The following is a 22,434-nucleotide window of genomic DNA, read 5'->3' as shown; positions in this document are numbered from 1 at the left end:
TACTGTAACAGGGAAAAGTTTTTTTAAATGCATTTATTTATTTAATTTTATTGACTCAATGTATGTACTTATTTTACTCTCTCTATATAGAGTAAAATAAAATATATATTATAGTAAAATAAAAACAAAATATATATTTATTTTATGTTTAGAGCCGCACCCATGGCATAGGGAGGTTCCCAGGCTAGGGGTCGAATTGGAGCTGTAGCTGCTGGCCTATTGCCACAGCTCATGGCAACACCAGATCCTTAACCCACTGAGAGAGGCCAGAGTGTCTTTAAAGGCCAGCACACTATGTTTCTGCAAAATATCACACTAAAACTGATGTTAAGGGGGAAAACTGAAGGTATGGAGGAAATTTCTGCAACATTGTAATCAGAGCAATGATCCTGAATAAAATTTAAGAAATGTTAATACTAATAAAAAAAATTAGGGAGTTCCCATCATGGCGCAGTGGGAATGAACCCGACTAGGAACCATGAGGTTGCGGGTTCGATCCCTGGCCTCGCTCATTGGGTTAAGGATCTAGCATTGCTGGGAGCTGTGGTGTAGGTCGCAGACACAGCTCGTATCCCAAGTTGCTGTGACTGTGGTGTAGGCCGGCAGCCATAGCTCCAATCTGTCCCATAGCCTGGGAACCTCCCTATACCATGGGTGTGGCCCTGAAAAGCTAAAAAAAAAAAAAAAAGGAAAAAAGAAAATTAGGAGTTCCTGCCATGGGGCAACAGCATTGGCAGTGTCTCTTCAGTGCTAGGACCCAGGTTCAATCTGTGGCCCAGCACAGTGGGTTAAAGGATCTGGTGTTGTCACAGTTGCAGTGTAGGTTACAACTGTGGCTTGGGTCTTGGTCCAGGAACTCCATATGCAGTGGCCAAAAAAAAGAAAAAGATTGCTCACAATAAAAAAACAGAAAGGAAGGAAGAGAGGGAGGGAGGGAGGAAAGAAGAAACTTACTGGTAAAATATACCTTTTACCTTAAAAAGAAGGTAAAGGTTTACAGTTGTCTGAGCACATGGTCAAACTGAGCGATGAAGAACCTGGATCCTCCTGTTTTTTGGTGTGCAACTCAACTAGTGAACTCTGTATTCAGTATATACTTTCAAGGGACTAAGATGCTGTCAGGTTTATTAATGTCACTTCCTTGATGTACTGACATCTCTCCTCATTCAGAGTCATAAATTTTAACAGAAAAGACTCTGATGTGTTTGTGTGTGTATGCCTTTAAATAGACTTATGAGGTATAAGTGACATGCAATAAACTATATATTAAAAAAAAATTTTTTTTTAGGAGGTCCCACTGTGGTGCAGTGGGTTAAGGATCCATCATTGTCTCTGTGGGGGTATGGGTTCAATCAATCCCTGGCCTGGCAAAAAATTTTTTTGAAAATGTATTTATTTATTTATTTTGGGCTGTACCTATGGTGTGTGAAAGTTCCCAGGCCAGGGAATGAACCTGTGCCACAGCAGTGACCCAAGCCACTGCAGTGACAACTCCAGATTCTTAACCTGCTGCGCCACATGGGAACTGCCAAACTATATATTCCTTCTTGCTTTCTTTTTTTTAAGGGCCATAGCCATGCCATATGGAGGTTCCCAGTCTAGGGGTCCAGTTGGAGCTGTAGCCGCTGGCCCACACCACAGCCAGAGCCACAGCAATGCAGGATCCAAGCTGCGTCTGTGACCTACACCACAGCTCACGGCAACGACGGATCCTTAACCCATGGAGTGAGGCCTTAACCTTAACCCACGGTTCCTAGTCGGATTTATTTCCACTGTGCCATGATGGGAACGTTGTTTTTGCCTGTTATTATTATAGCATGTTCTTATTTAACAGTGAATTTTGGTTCCACTTTACTAAGTATGTTATCCCATTTTAAACATATTCCATTAATATACGTCATAAATGGAAAGATCTTAAAGCTTAAAATAGGCCACCATGTGCTGCCACTAGATCTAAGAATTTTTGGTTCAGCTTTGAAAAACTTTGTGTCCGAGAATGCTGGTCAGCAAAAAAGAAGAAAGCACTTGTGGAAGAATTGTTTCCTTTACTGTCTGATTCAAAATTTGTTGAGACCAAAAATTAGCCTCAGATTTTATTAAACTGGGACCATCTCTCCTGCCATCTAACTACAACATGTGTTTCTTGTGACCACATTGCAAAGAGGTGTGTTTTCCAAGAGCTGCCTCTAATTCTTGCCATGTGGTTCTGCCCAATTTTAATAGAGGTTCTTGGGGAGGGAATCCACATCAATTTTTGAACTTTTATTCAGAAAGTAAGTATTGAAGTCCCATCATTGAAATGAGTTGGGAGAATGATGATTTCTTTTGGGTGTGTTTTGTGTGTTACCACTTTTCTTTAAGATCTATGCATTTGAATATTAGCTGGTTAGAAATTCTCTTCATGTACTGCTCAAACAGATTTGGCTGTTGAGCACTTGAAACATGGTTGGTGCCAATGGAAGTGCTAACGCTGTGGATATATTACACTGAATGTATTAAAATTAATGTCACTTTTTAATTTCTTTTATTATTATTATTATTATTGTTATTATTTTGCTTTTTAGGGCCCCACCCATGGCATATGGAAGTTGCCAGACTAGGGGTCAGATCGGAGCTATAACTGCTGGCCTATGCCACAGCCACTGCAATGCCAGATCCAAACTGCGTCTGTGACCTATACCACAGCTCATGGCAACATGGGATCCTTAACTCACTGTGCAGGGCCAGGGCTCGAACCCACATCCTCATGGATACAAGTCGGATTCATTTCTGCTGCACCATGGCGGGAACTCCCTGTTTATTTCTTTTTATGTGGCCATTAGAACATTTACAATTACATGCGTAGCTCACTTTGTCTTCCTGTGGACTATGTTGTTCTAACCTTGCTTCAGGCTCCAGGTTTGCATTTGAACTCTTTCTGACTACCTCTGTGCAGAAAACCAGAACAGTTTCTTGTTACCTGTACAGATCTATAGATTCATCAATCCCGAACTATTAGCCAGGAAATTTTACAGGTGTTTTACAATTTTACAAGTCTGACGTAAGAAAGAATTGTGGGTTCCCATCATGGTGCAGTGGAAATGAATCAGACTAGGAACCATGAGTGGCAGGTTCGATCCCTGGCCTCGCTCAGTGGGTTGAGGATCCAGTGTTGTTGTGAGCTGCGGTGTAGTTTGCAGAAGCAGCTCCGATCCCGTGTTGGCTGTGGCTGTGATGTGTACCGGCGGCTACAGCTCCGACTGGACCCCTAGTCTGGGAACCTCCATATGCTGCAGGTGCAGCCCTAAAAAGACAAAAAAAAAAAAAAAAAAAAAAAAAAAGAAGAAAAAGAAAGAATTGCCAGAGAATAGCAGTCTATAATGTACAGTTGAAAAAGGAGCCTTCTATTAAAAATGAATTTTGACGTGATATTCTGGATGATGATGGGCCTTCAGTGGTAGCTTTTAGAGTATTAATCTAGTAGGCACTCTACCTGTAGTGATATTTATGTTTAATGGATCTCTTTTCATTGTGGGTTCTCTAACTTTCTTTCTGCATGCATTTAGCCTAAGGCCGGAACCTGGTAATAATTCACTGATACTCTTGAATCCCTGAATAGAAGTATAGAATAATGGAAAGAACAAAGACTCTGGGGTCATGTGCATCTATATATGAATTACTAGAGTGAAATGATTCAACAATTCTCAGGCTCAGTTTCCTTATTTGTAGTGTGGTGCTCCAATACCACTACTGTGAAGATTAAATAAGGCAATATTTTGAGCTATTTAGTACAATGTCAGGCTCATATTAGGTACGTCTCATATTATTTGGTTAGAAAGATATGAAGGGCAGTCAGGGAACACTCTTTTTTTTTGTGCCCTTTTTTCCCCAGAGATAATTTTTTTGTGCCTTTGCCGTAGCTTATGATGCTACCTTCATCATCATTGTACTTTCTTTTTTTTTTTGCGTTTTAGGGCTGCACTTGCAGCATGTGGAAGTTCCCAGGCTAGGGTTTGAATCGGAGCTGCAGTTCCTGGCCTACGACGAAGCCACAGCAATGTGGGATCCGAGCCACAGGTCTGCAACCTACACCACGGCTCACAGCAACGCTGGATCCTTAACCCACTGAGTGAGGCCAGGGATCGAACCCACATTCTCATGGATGCTGGTCAGGTTTGTTTCCGCTGAGCCACAATGGGAATACTCTTTACTAGGAATTTCTTTTCATATATAACTATGCCCATATGACTTTCGGAAAAATGTGGCCTTGCCCAGTTTATCCAATATTTGTGCTACAGGTTGTCAGACTTCATGTCCTAGCCCAGTACTGTATCTGGTGGTTTCTCTGATGCATAGGAGCCCTTTACTTTCATTGGAAAATGGTAATTTGTTTATAGTCCCCAAGAAAGCTCATGTCATATTTATGTATTTATATTTTTATTGAGGTGTAATTGAAATACAACAAACTGCACACATTTTAAGTGTACAGTATGATCTGTTTTGACATATGTGCACACTTGTGAAACCATCTCTCCAATCAAGCTAATGAGCGTGTCCCACCCACAGTAGTTTTCTCATGCCCCCCTGTATGATGCACCCGTGCTCAGCACACAGTAGAAGAAGCAAACTTCTGTGTAATAAGTCTCATGTGTGTAACGGAGATCTTTTTTGGGTGAGGAGTGGGGATGATATGTTGCTGTCATGTAGTTTAAAGTGACTTTACTGTAATAGAGTTAAAAAGGTAAAGTCTTTATTTCAAAATTGTTTTTTTCTACTCTATGCCTTGCACTAAAAACCCTTTAAAAGAAATGTGTCACCCCTTAGAACCAGGTTCATCAAGCAGCTAAAGGGGTTGCAGTTTTCTGTGTAATCATTTCAAAACAACTTTTTTTTTCAGCCACCAAAAGGATGCAGTCTTGACATACAAATAGAAAACAGATTGCGTTTTTGGCTGATGGTGCCCCACTGGTTTAAAATGTTGGTTTAGTCAACTCCAGGCTTAGATTACAAGATTTGCAAATTAAAGGAAAACCAAAAGGGAAAGAACATCTGCATAGATTCGGACTTTGTGGAATCCGTGCAGTCATGCTAACTCTACCTCTGCTGGAGCAGGACATGTGTGCCGTGAAGAAGCCTTGAGATCACTGTTGTGTTGTGAGCATACCAAAGACAGAGTTGATGGTGAAAGTTAGGCAATTCCTTCTGAAAAACTGTGACAGTTTCCAAATCAAGTATTATTTCACATTTTTTTTTTTTCGTCTTTTCTAAGGCCGCTCCCGCAGCATATGGAGATTCCCAGGCTAGGAGTCAAATCAGAGCTGTAACTGCCGGCCTACGCCAGAGCCACAGCAATGCCAGATCTGAGCTGCGTCTGCAGCCTATACCACAGCTTACAGCAACGCCGGATCCTTAACCCACTGAGCAAGGTCAAGGACCGATCCCGCAACCTCATGGTTCTTAGTCGGATTCGTTAACCACTGCGCCACGATGGGAACTCCCATTTCACAGTTTTGTGGGGAAAATATTTTGTTGATGTAGCGATATGGTATTTAGCCCAAATAAAGATCTTGCAGAGTTCTTTTTGTGGTGCAGTGGAAATAGATCCAACTAGGAACCATGAGGATGCGGGTTCGATCCCCGGCCTTGCTCAGTGGGTTAGGGATTTGGTGTTGCTATGAGGTGTGATGTAGGTTGCAGCTGTGGCTTGGATCCTGCATTGCTGTGGCTGCGTCATAGGCTCATAACTATAGCTCTGATTCGACTCCTAGCCTGGGAATGTCCATATGCAGCGAGTGCAGCCCTAGAAACCAAAAAAAAAAAAAAAAAAAAAAAAAAAAATTGCAAAATCTCACTATTTGAGTCACTTGGTGATTTTCTTGAATCAAAGTATTGGGAATTGGGAAAGGTAATTTGCTTCAACGAATTTGCTTAGATATATTTTAGTCAAAGGCTGTTGATATATAATTGACTGTAAATTAATTACTGAACACCTCAGTGAGATATAACGAATCCTTGCTTTCTACTGACTAAATCATACCTGTGTTTATGATTTTAAAATGTTTGTTATGGATTAGCTATGCTGCTATTAAAAAAAAGCTCGATTTTAATATTTTTTCTCCTTTTGTTTTAAGAAAGAAATATTTATGAGTACATACTATATTTCAGCAACTGTTATACTAGCTGGGAATTTAGTATTAATCCAAGGTAATGGTTTTTAATTGAGAATGAAATGGGAGAAGTGATTTTTGACTCCTAGGAGACACTTGGCAGTGCCTGGGGACATTTTTGGTTGTCACAATTTGGGGCAGGAACTTGCTGCTGAATATCCTATAATGTACAGATCGGTTCCCCAAACAAGTAATCAGCCTATAATGTCACTAGGGCCAAGGTTGAGACACTCAGATTTAAGAAGACAAAGATCTATGTATGCATAGATGGAGGTGACCTTCTAGCATGGAGAGAGAAATAAATAAATAAAATATATAGTATCATAACAAGTGACATTTATAAAATACTAGGGGAGATAGAGAATGTTGGACAGGGCAGTATTATGTGTTGTTGGATAATTTGCTGTTTTGGGCTATAGTGAAAAGTGCTGATGTGAATATTTGTGTATATGTGTGTATATTTTTGGGGTCCATTTCTGTTTAGTGCGTATACCTAGGAATGGAATTGCTATTTGGTGTATATACCTAGGAGTGGAATTGCGTAAGTTATGCTTAGCTAGATATTACCAAGCAGGAGTTCCCATCGTGGTGCAGCAGAAACGAATCCGATTAGAAACCACGAGGTTGTGGGTTCTATCCCTGGTCTTGCTCAGTGCTTTAAGGATCTGGTGTTGCCAAGAGCTGTGATGTAGTTCGCAGACATGGCTCGAATCTGGTGCTGCTGTGGCTGTGGTGTAGGCCAGCAGCAGTAGCTCCAATTGGACCCCTAGCCTGGGAACCTCCATATACTGAAAATGCGGCTCTGAAAAAAAACAAAAAAACAAAAACTACTAAGCAGTTTTATAAAGTGGTTGTACCGGTTTACCTTCCTCCCAGTAGTTCATAATGTTTGCAGTTGCAGTACTTGGTGTGAAAACATGGCCTTGGTGGTCTTCATTTAATCCATTCTGGTGAATATGCGTTGGTATTTTATGGTTTTATTTTCATTTTACTGGTAACTAATGAATTTGAACAATACTTCAGCATCCTCTGCAGTGCATGATTTTTCGTTTGTGTTAAATGTCTTTTTCTTTCTTCTCCTTCTTTTTAAGGCTGCTTCTGTGGCATATGGAAACTCCCAGGCCAGGGGATGACTTGGAGCTATAGCTGAGGTCTATGCCACAGCCAAAGCAATGCCGGATCCTAGCCACATGTGTGACCTACGCTGCGCCTTGCAACAGTGCTGGATCCTTAATCCACTGAGTAAGGCCAGGGATTGAACCCGCATCCTCACGGAAACTATATTGGGTTCTTAACCCACTGAGCCTATGGGAACTTCAGTTGTCTTTTTCTTATTCATTTGTGGGAGTCATTTTATTATGACAGCGCATTTTATTTTATTTTTCATTTTTATTTTTTGCGTTTTGGGCCATACCTGTGGCATGTGGAGGTTCCCAGGCTAGGGGTCCAATCTGATAGCCAAGACAGTTTTGAAGAAAATTGGTAGGGTTACCCTCCCTGATATTGATTTATGAAGCAACAGTAAATAAGTTGCATCAGCATAAGGAGAGACTATTAGATTAGTGGCATACAGAGGGAGTCCACAAACAGATTCTCATATTTTTATGGTAAAGATGGCCCTGCAGTACAGAGGCAATTCATGTATGGGTCTGGGTCATTTGGATATTCATATGGACAATGAAGAAATCTTTTAACTATCTCATACCATGCAAAAGTCAACTTACGATGTTTTATAATCCTAAAGGTGAGGAATAAAAGAACAAAATATTTTGAAGATGAAGAAAATATCCTTATGACTTTAAAGTAGGCAGATATTCCCTACACAGAACATAATATGTTGTCACTATAAAGGAAACCATTTATATTATTTTGGTATTCTCAGTTAATATGACTGACATACTTTCATCTTACTTGTACTCTGTTCTAATTGTCTAAGATCTGTGCTTCTCTACCCAAGCTCTGTCAAGACTGCCTTGTAGGTGAATAAATTCATGTACTTTTTCTTTTTCTCTTTTTATAGTTTGTCTCTGTTCCTTTCAACACACACACACACACACACACACACACACACACACACACACACAGCCATTGGACAGGCTGATAAAATCCTTTATTATTTATATATATTATTATATAGATATTATACATATTATATGAATTATATCTATATTTATGTATCTCCAACCTAATGGTACAATACTTGATACTTTGAGTATTCCCTCAAAGGAGTTCCCTTGTGGCACAGTGGGTTAGGGACGTTATGTGCAGCAGCTGTGGTTGCTACTGTGGCACAGATTTGATCCTGGGCAGGGAACTTCCGCATGCTGGAATGTGGCAAAAGAGAAAGTATTCTCTCAAAGTTGGCAGAAATTCTTGAAGCCATCAAGATCATGAATGGGGGAAGAAGGACAAATAGGGAAGTTCTAAATAATTACTTGCTGGGAAAGGTCATGCCAAGTGGAATAGTAGAGGAAATTTGGTGGTTGTTTTAATGCGATAAGATCCTGGGTCTTTTAATTCTGTGCAGGATGTTACACAGGGTGACAATTTTCTTCTTTATTTCAGTTTGTAAAGCTTTTAGTCAGACCTTAGGATATAGAGGAGCAATACACAAAAATTTCTTTGGACTTCCACTCTGCTGAAAAACTTTTAAAAATTAAAAATTTGAAGTATTATGTTTATAAACAGATTATTATTTATTTATTTTTAATTTTTTTTGCTTTTTAGGGCTGCCACCGAGGCAAATTGGAGGTTCCCAGGCTAGGGTCCAGTTGGAGCTACAGCTGCTGGCCCACCCCAGAGCCACAGCAATGCCAGATCCTAGCTGCATCTGCGACCTATACCACAGCTCACAGCAACACCGGATCCTTAACCCACTGAGCGAGGCCAGGGATTGGACCGCAGCCTCATGGTTCCTAGTCAATTTGTTTCTGCTGCGCCATGACGGGAACTCCAAAACAGATTATTATTTTAAAAATAAATTTTCTGGCTTCAAGGTGGTTGTTGCAACCAGTGTAATATCCTAGAAGCAAGATTTGTTTTTGTTTTTGTTTTTAGTCTTGAGAGAGTTATGTCCTAATGTTAACTGATTTTTATTCTTTGTTAGAAACTTTTGTCATAACAAATGATTTTTCTTGGCATCCAGGTAATTTTACTAACATCTTGCTTTTCAAACAAAATATCCAAAGAAGGTTAAAACAGCTATTGTGTGTATTAATTAGAGCCTCCTGGTGTGGGTGTGGGTGCATGTGCTTGTGGAGAGAAATGAATAAAAGATAGTATTTTGGGGTCCCTTTCGAGTTTTTTTTTTTTTTTTTTCTTAAACTTTTACTTGCTTAAATGTGTGGTATACTTAGGTTTTATCATTTAAATGTTAACAGTTTGTATTTCTTTCTGTGAAAATAATGAACTCTAACACATCTGCATATGTTAAAGTAACAATTGCTGTTTTATTCTAATTTTGTTTGCTTATTAGTCTTCTCCATTTCCCTGAAAAATTTCAACGAATATATTCTGCATGCATTGGTCTGTCAGTTTTGTCCATGCACCTTTTTCAAACAAGGAAATAAAACAGAGAGCTTGATGGAAACAGCTGCACCGCATACTTCTGTGAGTCACTTGTCAGATGAAGCAGCAGTATAGGAAAAATGATAATGTACCACCCTGCTCTTCAAGACAAAACTGCTGCGATTGGGGACGTTTTAAATTATTAAACACTGTAAACGCCATGACGTTAATTAGAAGAGGAACAAACTCTACAAAGATAAATGTGTTTTCAATATGATTCTTAGGGAGGGTACAGTAGAAACCAGTGAATAGAGAGGAAATTTATTTCTGGCAGGACTCTAGACATGGAACTGTGGCTGAACTTTTTACCCTAATTACCTCCTGCTAATGCCTGCAGCAGTCTGGAATCAAAGTGGTGCTTCGGGCCCTGGAAATTCTCTGATGTGGCAAACGTTTGTTGTGTGAGGAGGGTTTCTTAAGAAAAAGCAGAATATTGTGACAGGATTTTAAAAAAATTTCTCAGTTACCACCCACCTCACTTGTTGCCTACAAAAATAGAGTAATTGTTTGCATCTGTGTGTGCTTTTTCCCCCCTAAGAAATAACTGTTATAAATCAATGTGACATAGATCCAGTGAACTGAGGCTTGCCCGAGGTAGGTTTTTGTTTTTTTTTTTTTTTCTTTTTAAGTCACCCCTTTATTTAAAAAATCGAGGTTCAAAATGTAAAGAAGCTATTTTTGATAGGTGAGAAGAAACATTCTGCCCATTTCTTAGGAGCATTTGGATCTTAAAGTATGCTTTTCAAAATGAAGTCTGACCACTTCCAGCATCCAAAACTGATAACTGCTAAACAGTTTAATCCTGGAAGTTGAAATGGGAATTTCCAGTTTCCATTTTTAGCTCTCGAGCCGACAGGGACCAGAACCTTCCAGACATTTCCCTTTAATTTCTCTGAAACATTCCTTCATTCCATTCATCTGTCACCACCTGCTTTTCATCCTTTTCTTTTAAAATCTGTGTTTCTATGCTATATATAGAATAAATACTTTGACCTTGCATTTTATATATTTTAAGACAATCTAAATTTCATTTAGTCTGCCCTTGTGTCATATGATTGTCTGCACTAGCTTGTATCTCCAGTTCCAGCCCTTCACTAATCTTAAATATAATTCTTGAAAAACACTAATTGCACTGTTGTTTTGTAATGCACATATATCCATGGTTTCACTGGGACAGAAATTTATTTTGGCGCTCTTTTATTTAGGTATTGTATAGACAGTTTTAATGGTTTTTTTTTGTGTGTGTGTGTCTGATAGTTTTAATTTGTGAAGGTAGTATGTTGTTAGTTTTCTTGATCCTGGGCAATAAAGAGATTTTCATTGCTCATAATGAAATCTAAAATTTCTTATATGTTGGATCAGAAATTCACATCTTGCTGTGGTTAAGCTGTGGTTACAGACTGCTCCAATATAACTTTAGTATTTTGCATTCTGTGTAATTTCATCTGTGACCATTCATATAGTAGTTTAATTTGTGAATTGTGAATGAGGATTATTTTTGTGCATTACCAAGTTTAAAAATTGTTACATGTAATTTAATTAGTAGAAGGCAATTATGCATTTTTACTTGGAACATATTGTTTGAAAATTGTGATAACCCACATATTGGATAATATGTGCATTTCACAACTTTGGTTGCTGGATTCCCCTCTATACGCACCCCCCCATTCCATCTACCTTTAAAAAAGCAGTACAATTAGAAAAACATTTTCTGCTAAGTACTAAGAAAGGCCATCTGTTATAGTAATGATACTGGAAATACTAGAAAATGACTTTATGTTTTAACCATATCTACATCTTAGGCATTTGGTGCTGTTGTAATGTAGTTTATACTTCACTGTGGAATAACTTTGGGTACTATTATAAATATCTAAACTCTCATGTGTTTTATTCTAATCCTCATGCCAGGGAGAGAGAAAGGGCAATCATTTGGCTTTATTATTATATTTACATTATGGACTGTAAATCTTCCTCCCAAGTTTCAAACAAACATACTCTGTAGTGTACACATGATTTTCTTGAGCTTTAATAAGTCAAATTAGAAGAATTGATTTAGAATAATATAGTTCTCCTCTAAAAATATATATAAGCAAATGCTCAGATTTTCTGTTGTCATTTTAAGTATCAAGAGGGGAAATAATAGAATCAGTTTTTACAGGTGTCCTTCTAAAATATCTTTTGGTATTCCTTGATTTTGAGAAATAGATTTCATATAATCTTTTAACATTAGCTTCCTTTCATTTTTCAGTGTGTCTCAAACGCTTGGATGATCTGCTTGTTCCTTTGACATGTTTAATAATGTTGGCTTGTATTGATTTCATATTCAAACATTATGCACGCTGATAAAAATTTAGAGTAACACTGGAATAATAAAACCATGTATGCTTCTCCACAGTGGAGTGTATTTGGCATCTGTGCTTGTTTGGCAGAAGTTCGCATAATTAACATCTTTTTGTGAATTGAATCAGACTTTAGTGTTCTCATTTCTGGTATCCCATGTTTCTCAGTTAAATTATGGTTATATGTATCTGTTGATAGGCAAAATGATTCTGTATATACTTTGTTTATCATAAGAGATAAACAGTTACAAATTGGCTTACTTTCTAGGCAAATAAATTCAAGCAGGAGTTTGGTTTCTTTTGTTAGAGTGTTATTGCTTCTACCGTAACCCAAATTTTTTCTTAGTATATTCTGTTAGTATTCAAAGATTTTTTTATAATGTCATGACTCAAAATTAACTTCATATTTTTTAAGGGAACTATATTTATGATGTATTTCTTAATCATTGAGTAAAATTTTAATATTTAACTTACCTTTTGCTTCATTTCTCATATGGAGGAAAGTGTTTACAAGAAGGAAAAAAATAGGAGGTTACAGTAGTATTTAGACTCATTAAATTCATATATCTTCAGAAATTATAAAATAGCGAACAGTTTGCTACTATTTCTGCTATTATCAAGAAAAATTAATTTTCTTTTACATTGAGAATCACAAATTAAGTTATTAGTATGTTGAATTATTAATTTCAAAGACTATATGTTATACTATAATTATGACTAATTATAATATTTACTGTGTGAATACCAGAGGCAGATTTGTTTTCTTTTTGATGTCTTGGAAACTTGATGCCAGTTTGCTGCTTTCAATCTGTTTATTTATTTATTTTTTTGTCTTCTATGTCAATAAGTCACTTTCCTAATCAATTGTTAAATGAATATCAGCAGCTTAAAATGTTAAATATTCAGTACTTGAGGCCTTTGCTATTGATAGAAACATTTCCCCATGACATTTCATTGCTGAAAATTAAAAAAAAAAACTTTTGAATAGTAAAACAAATGCGTAATGAGAAGCTTTCCTCAATAAATAGGTCACATAAGGGTTAAATAAAATAATACATATAATGACTTTATAACAATGGCTGGTATTTATCAAATGCACAGTAATCAAAATTACAAAGCAGCCACAGTCATGGGACCAATAAAATTAAGAATGAATAGGTAAAATGTCTAACATACCATTAAAAATATATATTATTATGAATTGTCATATATTACCTTTACAATATGAAATAAAATGTTTACTATATGTTAGGATTTTAGTTATTATAACCTCAACGTAGTTATATGCTACTTCATGTTAGATCATGTTATGTAGAATGAAAATTAAAATGTTTCACTTGTACCTCATCAATTTAGTTAAAAGAAGTTGAGAGGTATCTGGTGAAAAATTTGCCTTTCCTTGCAGGTGCCAGGAAAGTTGAACTCATTATTAGATTTGGGTAGTAAAACTCCATATATTAGTAGGTGTGTGTATTTAATAAATAGATGTAATGAAAGCTGGCAAGTTAGCTGCTCCAAGCATTTCTAACTTTAAGCCCATTCATTTCCAGAGAGGCACCATACATCCTACCTCACTAGAACTTTTTTCTAATTTATTTGGAATTGCCTTAGATTTTTTTCTCTTCTGCCTCTGCTTACTTATATATATATATATTTTTTTTTCTTTTTTCTTTGTTTCTTTTTAGGACTTCTCCTGCAGCCTATGGAAGTTCCCAGGTGAGGGGTTGAATTGAAGCTACAGCTGCCAGCCTACACCACAGCCACAGCCACGCAAGATCAAGCCACATCTGTAACCTACACCACAGCTCGTGGCAATTCCAGATCCTTAACCCACTGAGTTAGGCCAGGAATTGAACCTGTGTCTTCAGGGATACTAGTTGGGTTCTTAACCCACTGAACCACAACGAGAACTCCACATACTTATGTATTTTATTTTATTATTATTTTTTTGTCTTTTGTCTTTTTAGGCCTGCACCTGCAACATATGGAGGCTCCCAGGCTAGGGGTCTAATTGGAGCTATAGCTGCTGGCCTTTGCCACAGCCACAGCCACAGCAACGCCAGATCCGAGCCTCATCTGCAACCTATACCACAGCTCTTGGCAACACCAGATCCTTAACCTACTGTGTGAGGCCAGACATCAAACCCGAAACCTCATGGTTCCTAGTCCTCCATGATTCGTTTCCGCTGTGCCACAATGGGAACTCCTACACTTACGTATTTTATATTTACTTATATATCCTATTCATGTGTAATGGATCTTATTACTTAACATTTATTTTTTCAGGGGAGATGACTGGCAAACATTTGTTCTTTCTTGAATCTGTTCACTGTTAAAAAATGACTATTCAAATCTGTTAAAAATATATGAAATTTTAAAATAGAAGAAGCAATATCACAGCTGAAAGAACCCCTTTTTGGTCACTGATGGAACAAGGAGATAGGAAATCAGTTAAGATGTAGAAGACATCAACTACAATGTCAATTTGACTCACCTGATGTTTACAATATCTACATACTGTACATAGAATATTGACCAAGACTGATCGTATGCTGAGTAATAAAGCAAGTCTTAATAATAGAGAAATGCAAATCAAAACTACAATCAAGTATCACTTCACACCAGTCAGATTAGCTATCATTAAAAAGTCTACAAATAACAAATTCTGAAGAGGGTGTAGAGAAAAATGTAACCTTCCACACTGTTTGCGGGAATGTAAGCGCAACCACTGTGGAAAACAATCTGGAAGTTCCTAAGCAAAGTAAAGAGAGAATTACCATATGATCCAGCAGGCTCACTCCTGGGCATATACCTGGCCAAAACAAGGATTCAGTGGGATCCATGCACCCCAGTGTTCATTGCAGCAATATTTACAATAACCAAGACCTGGAACCAACCTAAATGTTTATTGACAGATGAATGGACTAAGAAGATGTGGTGTGTATACAATGGAGAAAAGCCATAAAAAAGAACAAAATAAACCATTTGCAGAAACATGGATCGACTTGGAGATTATTATGCTAAGGGAAGTAAGTTAGAAAGGAAAAGACTAAATACCATATGATATCCCTTATATATGGAATCTAAAATATGGCACAGGCGTTCCGTTGTGGTGCAACAGAAATGAATCCAACTAGTATCTGTGAGGATGCGAGTTCAATCCCTAGCCTTGATCGGGGATCTGGCGTTGCTGTGGCTATGGTGTAGGCTGGCAGCTGTAGCTCCCATTCAACTCCTAGTCTCCGTATGCCGTGGGTGCAGCCCCCAAAAGCAAAAATAAATAAATAAATAATTAAAATAATGGCGCAAGTGAATCTAACTACAAAACAGAAACAGAGTTAAGGGTAGTAGATGCAAAGTACTACATTTTTCTGTCTATGAGGACACAGGTTCGATCCCTGGCCTTGCTCAGTGGGTTAAAGATCTGAGTAGCCATGAGCTCTGGTGTAGGTCGCAGACGCGGCTCGGATCCTATGGTTGCTGTGGCTTTGGTGTAGGCTGGCGGCTACAGATCTGATTCGACCTCTGTATGGGAACCTCCATATGCTGCCGGTGTGGCCCTAAAAGACAAAAAAAAAAAAAAAAAAAAAAAAAAATTTAGAGTGGATAGACAATGAGGTCCTACTGTGTAGTACAGGGAATTATATCTAGTCTCCTGGAATAAACCATAGGAAAGGAATATATAAAAAAAGAATATGTATATGTGTAACTGGAACACTTTGCTGTACAGCAGAAATTAGCATAACATTGTAAATCAACTATGTTTTAATTTTAAAAAAGCTAGTCTTTGAAAATGTCAATGAAATGATAATTCTTTGAATATAAAGGAAATAAGAAAAACAATAGGTTAAGAATAATAAGAAAAACAATTCACAGATTAACAGGAATGAATGATCAACTATAATAAAAAATAAATTAAAAAAAGAATGAAGAGACATTATTGCAGATGTTACAGTCATTACAGTTAACAATATTATGAACAACTTTTATCTTTGAAAACTTACACGAAATGTACAATTCAAAATGTACATTGGAAAATAAAGAAATGTCTGCGTATGTGGAATATTCCTGGGCCAGAGCTTGATTCGGAGCTCCAGCTGTGTCCTAGTCCACAGCCAGAGCAAATACCAGTGAGCCTTCTCAGTGACCTGCCCCACAGCTTGCAGCAGCATTGGATCCTTAATCCACTGAATGACGCCAGGGATCAAATCCACATCCTCAGGGAGACAACCTCAGGTCTTTAACTCTCTGAGCCACAATAGGAGCTCCTGAGAAATTATTGTTATGTCCAGAACCACCATGGAATAATGTTGCCATTGAGTAGTTCATAATTGAAAGTCGATAGTTCACAATTATTTTTATAGAGAAAGCACAAATCCGAAATGCAATAAATTAAGGAAGACAGGGTGAGTTAATATGGGGGAAATGACCTATGGGAAGAAACAGAACTAAAAGCCTCACACATTCATCACAGAACTGACAGATTAGAAGATGGAGAAGGAAGACTGGATAGAAAAGGCAATAAAATGTGATGTGGAGCAAAATGGGAAGAAAATCAGAACATTGACATATTCCCAACTAAGAGAAGCAAAGTCAGGCAGTGGAGAGTCAAACATCAAAATGGTTAGTCCCAAGATGTTTCATTGTAGGGTTCCTATAATTTAGGAGCTCAGCTTCACCTCATATTCCCCCTCAACTGAAGTAAATACTTTGTTTTGTTTGTTTGTTTTGGTCTTTTTAGGGCCATACCTGCAGCATATGGAGGTTCCCAGGCTAGGGGTCCAATCAGAGCTGTAGCCGCCGTCCTACACCACAGCCACAGCAACACGGGATCCGAGCCGGGTCTGCAACTTACACCACAGCTCACGGCAACGCAGGATCCTTAATCCACTGATCGAGGCCAGGGATCAAACCCGCATCATCTTGGATACTAGTCGGATTTGTTAGCCACTAAAGGGAGCTTCTGAAGCAAATACTTATAGACCCCTGAAAAAGACAGTATAAAACAGCCCCAGTGCATTGGGAATGAAAAACTATAGATCAGGAGTCAGTAAAGTTTTTTGTGTTTTTATTTTTGTTTTTGGCATGTGCAATATGGTTCGTATGTGAAAACTCAACTCAGCCATAGACAACAAAGAAATAAATGGGTGTGGCTGTGTTCCAGTGAAACCAGCAGTTGGGATTGTTCTTGGAATGTAGTTTGCTGATTTCTTTTCTTCCCTAAAGTTTTTGAAAAATTTTTCCAAAACAGAATTTTAAGTGTAATATTTAGGAATAGTTTTTAGTGGGAGTTCCCGTCATGGCACAGTGGTTAACGAATCCGATTAGGAACCATGAGGTTGCGGGTTCGATCCCTGGCCTTGCTCAGTGGGTTAAGGATCTGGCGTTGCCGTGAGCTGTGGTGTAGGTTGCAGACGTGGCTCGGATCTGGCGTCGCTGTGGCTCTGGTGTAGGCCAGCAGCAAAAGCTCCGATTAGACCCCTAGCCTAGGAACCTCCACATGCCTTGGGAGCGGCCCTGGTAAAAGGCAAAAAGACAAAAAAAGACAAAAAAGAAAAAAAGGAATAGTTTTTAGTGGACAGACAATGTGTAGACATAAATGAAAAGTAGTACCATAAATGTATACATTATATATGTTTATATTGTTCTTATGTAGATTAACGAACTAACATACAGACTTTTCTTGTTTGCTGTAACATCTCTTCCATAATTTGAATTTGCATTACATTTGTTTTCCATTGTGGTGTATTAAACATATTTCTTTGTAGTATAATTTTATCCTATTTCTAACTCATCTTTGTATTTAACTGCAAATAATGGAAACTTACTTAAAAAATATAATGTGTTACTTCTTTACTACTTGTGTCGTGTCGGACCCTGTTGATGAATATCTGATTGCAAGCCCAGTTTTAGCATTACCTCCTGTTTTTATGTGGAGACTTTACTTACTCCTTCCTGCCTGGTTACCTCTCCATGAAAAAGCATCGTTAATACCACTCTCTCAGCTTATAGTGGTGTTGGAAGGGTTAATTATCCAGTGTTTATTCTGAATTTTGCAGAAGAAAAATGTTATTATTAACTAGGCTAATCAGAAATTTAGCCTTTAATATGGTTAAGTTTCCGTTTTCTTTGCTTTTTCTTTTTAATTACTTAATAAAAAACGCCACCAACTGGCTTTTGTTCTTTAGGAGCTGCAGAAGAATACAAATAATGTAATACTATCAAAAATTTTCCTCTTATATTTAAAGGATTAGATTCAGTAACACATGTTGAAAACTGTGCAGCTTTTTCCCATTTAAAAATAAGTGTTTCCATGCTTCTTGCAATTTGTGGTAGATTTAAAATGTCCATGCTGTTTTGTGTTTCACTTATACATGCACATTCTTGGAAAATGTCACTTTCTCAAATACTTTGCTCCGCTTTTCCTAATTTTGGTTCAATCTGTTAAATATCATGAATAAAAATAATAGAAGTCTTTGTAAAGGAAAACGGTATTAATGTTTAGAAATTTGAAATCATAAAATCCATATCTCGCATTACTTTAATGGGATGTTTGGTCGTATTGCATTACAAAAGAATTATATTGAAAAAATTGTCCAGGGTAAGAAATGACTATGATTCTAATAAAGTATATGAATATTAAGAACAAATATATTGTTATAAAAATTGAGTAGACTCTGAGACTCAAATTTAAATATTTTTGATAGAGATTTGTAAGTTTAGGACTTTAATATGTATTATTTGTGATTCTTGTTTTCTATCAGGCATAAAAGATAGTTTGCACCAATCTAATACTCCATTTTTAGTCGGTGTTTTAATTTCTTTCTTTCTTTCTTTCTTTCTTTTTTTTTTTTTTGGTCTTTTTAGGGCCGTACTGGTGGCATATGGACGTTCCCAGGCTAGGGGTCCAATCAAAGCCACAGCAACTCGGTATCCAAGTCAGAATCGTTAACCACTGAGCCACGAAGGGAACTCCAGTGTTTTTTTTTTTTGTCTTTTTTTTTTTGCTATTTCTTGGGCCGCTCCTGAGGCATATGGAGGTTCCCAGGCTAGGGGTCGAATCGGAGCTGTAGCCACTGGCCTACGCCAGAGCTACAGCAACGTGGGATCCGAGCTGCGTCTGCAACCTACACCACAGTTCACGGCAACGCCAGATCCTTAACCCACTGAGCAAGGGCAGGGACCGAACCCACAACCTCATGGTTCCTAGTCGGATTCGTTAACTACTGCGCCACGACGGGAACTCCAGTGTTTTAATTTCAAAGATAAAGTGTAAGGTCACCATCATCCTTCTTCCATGCATATATATATATAATTTTTTTTTTAAAGCTCAAGTACTCAATATTATTCTGTCTTCACAAAAAGCCCAACATCCCTAGGTCATTTCTCATTTTCTATATGCTAATAACCTAGTTATTGACAATCCCTAGAAAAGGGATTATTGATTCTTTATATGGAATGATTACTTCAGTAGGAATACTTAACTGCATACAACTAAAAATCTTATTTAACCCCTATCCTTTGACCAATTCATTACTCCTTTTAGTGATTCATTTGGTCAGGCCTCACTGTATTGCAGACTTTTTTCTTCAGTCGTATATTGATGGGTCTGAGACAGACTGTCAAACTCTTTTCCCATGTTGATAGCATGTGTAGTACTATTTGTACATAAATCTGAAGTTTTGGATTGAGATTTCTGACAGTCACTCAACCAAACAATGTTGTTATGTACATTTGGTTAAATCTTTTCATTGTGTAAATAACCCCAGTTAAGAACAGGTTACTGATATAACTTATGAAAATTAAAATAACTTTTTGACTGTAAGTACTTAATGAGCATTTTCTTCTTTTAGTTTTATTATTTTGGAGACTCTCTGTTGCTTAATAAAAGAATGTGAGGATACCAACAAATTTTTTTTTTTAATTTTAATTTTTTTTTAGGGCCATACTCTTGGCATATGGAGGTTCCCAGGGTAGGCGTCAAATCAGAGCTGCAGCTGCCGGACTACACCAGAACCACAGCAACATCATCCAAGCCACATCTGCAACCTACACCACAGCTCACGGCAATGCTGGATCCTTAACTCACTGAGCGAGCCCAGGGACCAAACCCACAACCCACAACCTCATGAGGATACCAACAATTTTAATACCATCCTGAGAAATGGATGCCCACTGATTTTTTTTTTTTTTAACAAGAAATTTATTTAAACAAGATGCTTGACTTGAAGGGAAAACTATCTGGGATTCATTTCTTTTAGAGTAATTTATCTCTACTTAAAGACAGATTGCCCTACATGTAAAAGCTATGTACAAAAAAGTTATACAATTGTTCTTGGTTTTACAATGATAAATGAAAAGCATTAAAATTGTCCATTTGAACAAGATATGCAAGGATTTTTATGGTTTTTTTTTTAAGTGTGAGAGCAGATAACTTACTGGAATATAAAGATAAATGAATGAGCATGCCTCTAATGGAGAAAAGGGGTGTATTCACAGAACCAGTATTTTTCCCCATCCCATCTCCTTTTGATGTCCATCATAACATACCATTGGTCGTTTAGTTTTAAAAAAATGCAATATGCTTGTGCACATACACCAGTTACTTTATGTACAATAAAGGAGTGGGGAAGGGGAAAAGAAAGGAATAGAGAAAACTATTCTGTAGTCATCAGGATGGGTAGAAGCAAATTGCAGTTTTCTAACTTAGAATGTCTTCTTGATCTGGAGGAACAGAATTCTGGAATAAGGTAGCAGGTTCCCTTTTTAGTTGACACCCCCTGTCTGCTGCTGCAACACATCAATTCTGTCTTCATGCTCCATTTGCAACTGTTGAGGTGTGTGTTTCATCGATTGGCCGCCCATCGAATCTCATCGGCCTCATTGACAAACCCTGTCATTCACAATAGGCTTTCATTAGTTTACTAAGTGGTGTATGCCTCTTAATCTTCACCTGTGCCCTGCCACCTTCAAATTAATATGATCATTGTCCTCAGTCTTGACTCCTTCCTTGGGCTTTTCATCGGCCATAGCGAGCGCCGGAGTCTCCCCAGCTGCCGCTTCACCAAAGAGGTACCAGTTCTGCACTGAACGAGCACAGCACCAGGAGTGGCATCAGAAGGAGGCGCCAGCGGTAGAGGAGAGAGAGGGCGCGCCCACGTCGTGCGCTCTGCCCACTCTGATTTGTTTCAGAATAGTTCATAATAGTAAAATTTTATTAAAAGTGCATTAGTTTAACATAATTGTTCATACAGTTATTAAAATAAGAAATTTAAAAAAAATTTAAGGAGTTCCAGTAGTGGCTCAGTGGAACTACCTAGTAACTATGAGGTTGTGGGTTCGATCCCTGATCTTGCTCAGTGGGTTAAGGATCCGGCTTTGCTGTGAGCTGTGGTCGAAGATGTGGCTCGGATCCCACATTGCTGTGGTTGTGGCTGTGACTGTGGCTGTGGCTGTGGCGTAGGCCAGCAGCTGTAGCTCTGATTGGACCCCTAGCCTGGGAACCTCCATATGCTGCAGGTGTGGCCCTAAAAAGACAAAAGAAAAAAAAAAATTAAAACAAAGAGAAAAAGCTGGAGTTCCCATCGTGGCTCAGCAGAAACGAATCTGACTAGCATCCCCCTGGCCTTGCTTTGTGGATTAAGGATCCAGCATTGCCATGAACTGTGGTGTAGGTCACAGATGTGGCGTGGGTCCTGAGTAGTTGCTGTGGCTGTGGTGTAGGCCAGCAGCTGCAGTTCTGATTTGACCCCTAGCTTGCAAACTTCCATGTGAAGGTGTGGCCCTGAAAAGAAAAGGAAAAAAAAAAAAAAAAAAAGAAAAAGAAAAAAGAGAGAGAGAGAGAATGAGAATACAAGACTGAGAGAAAATACTTACAAAACAGGTCTCTGATAAGGGATTGTTAGCCAAAATATGCAAAGATCTTATATCTCAACAGTAAAAAAGTGAACAACCTCAGTCAAAATTAGGCAAAGGACCTCACCTCAAAGACAATATACAGATGTCAAGTAAGCATATGAAAAGATGTTCCATATCATATGTCATCAGGAAAATACTACTACACACATATTAGAATGGCCAAAATTCGGTACACTGACAATATCAAATGCTGGTGAGGTTGCAGAGCAACAGGAGCACTTGGAAATTTCTGGTAGGAATGTAGAATGGTAAAGCCACTTTGGAAGACAGTTTGGCGGTTTTATATAAAATTAAGTATACTATCACCACATACTCCAGCACTTGTCCTGCATGGTATTTACCCAGAGGAGTTAACGTCCGCACAAAAAACTGCACACAAGTGTTTATATCCACTTTATCCATGATTGCTGGAATTTTGGAAGCAACCAAGATGTCCTTCAGTGGGTGAATGGACAAATACAATG

General features: G+C 38.0%; 1 protein-coding gene and 1 pseudogene across 26 annotated transcripts in view; one reads left to right on the top strand and one right to left on the bottom strand.

Annotated features, from left to right (window-relative positions):
- Window positions 1-22,434, top strand: part of BCAS3 (BCAS3 microtubule associated cell migration factor) — a 580,731-nt gene that overhangs the window by 90,691 nt on the left and 467,606 nt on the right. The window lies entirely within an intron of this gene.
- LOC106505458 (small ubiquitin-related modifier 2 pseudogene) lies at window positions 20,699-21,126 on the bottom strand (annotated as a pseudogene).

This window comes from Sus scrofa, chromosome 12 (assembly GCF_054392235.1).
Source record: "Sus scrofa isolate SSC_HxYL_T2T_F1_AM1 chromosome 12, Sscrofa_HxYL_maternal_Yorkshire_Landrace_v2.0, whole genome shotgun sequence".
Taxonomy (NCBI): Eukaryota; Metazoa; Chordata; class Mammalia; order Artiodactyla; family Suidae; genus Sus; species Sus scrofa.
Note: the sequence above shows the minus strand (reverse complement) of the source record. Positions and strands in the feature narration are given on the sequence as shown.